Source organism: Mandrillus leucophaeus, unplaced genomic scaffold, assembly GCF_000951045.1.
Source record: "Mandrillus leucophaeus isolate KB7577 unplaced genomic scaffold, Mleu.le_1.0 Scaffold325, whole genome shotgun sequence".
Classification (NCBI taxonomy): Eukaryota; Metazoa; Chordata; class Mammalia; order Primates; family Cercopithecidae; genus Mandrillus; species Mandrillus leucophaeus.
The window spans coordinates 2,058,849-2,059,385 of NW_012103421.1; positions in this window are offsets into that span (position 1 = coordinate 2,058,849).

Sequence of the window (537 nt, forward strand, 5' to 3'; positions counted from 1 at the left end):
TGAAAATAGCCTTAACTGATGACATTCCATCATTGTGATTTGTTCCCGCCTCACCCTAACTGATACGATATATTCTCCCCCGCCCTTAAAAAGGTACTTTGTAATAGTCTCCCCACCCTTGAGAATGTACTTTGTACACCTATCCCAAACCTGTAAGGACTAATGATAATCCGGCCACTCCTTGCTGACTCCTTTTTCGGACTCAGCCTGCCTGCACCCAGGTGAAATAAACAACCTTGTTGCTCACACAAAACCTGTTGGTCTCTTCACATGAATGCACATGACATTTGGTGCCCAAACCTGGGACAGGAAGACTCCTTCGGAGACCGGTCCCCTGTCCTCGCCCTTACTCCATGAGGAGGATATCCACCTATGACCTCGGGTCCTCAGACCGACCAGCCCAAGGAACATCTCACCAATTTCAAGTTGGGTAAGCGGTCTTTTCACTCTTCTCCAGCCTCTCTCGCTACCCTTCAATCTCCCTGTCCTTCCAATTCCAGTTCTTTTTCCTCTCTAGTAGAGACAAAGGAGACACAT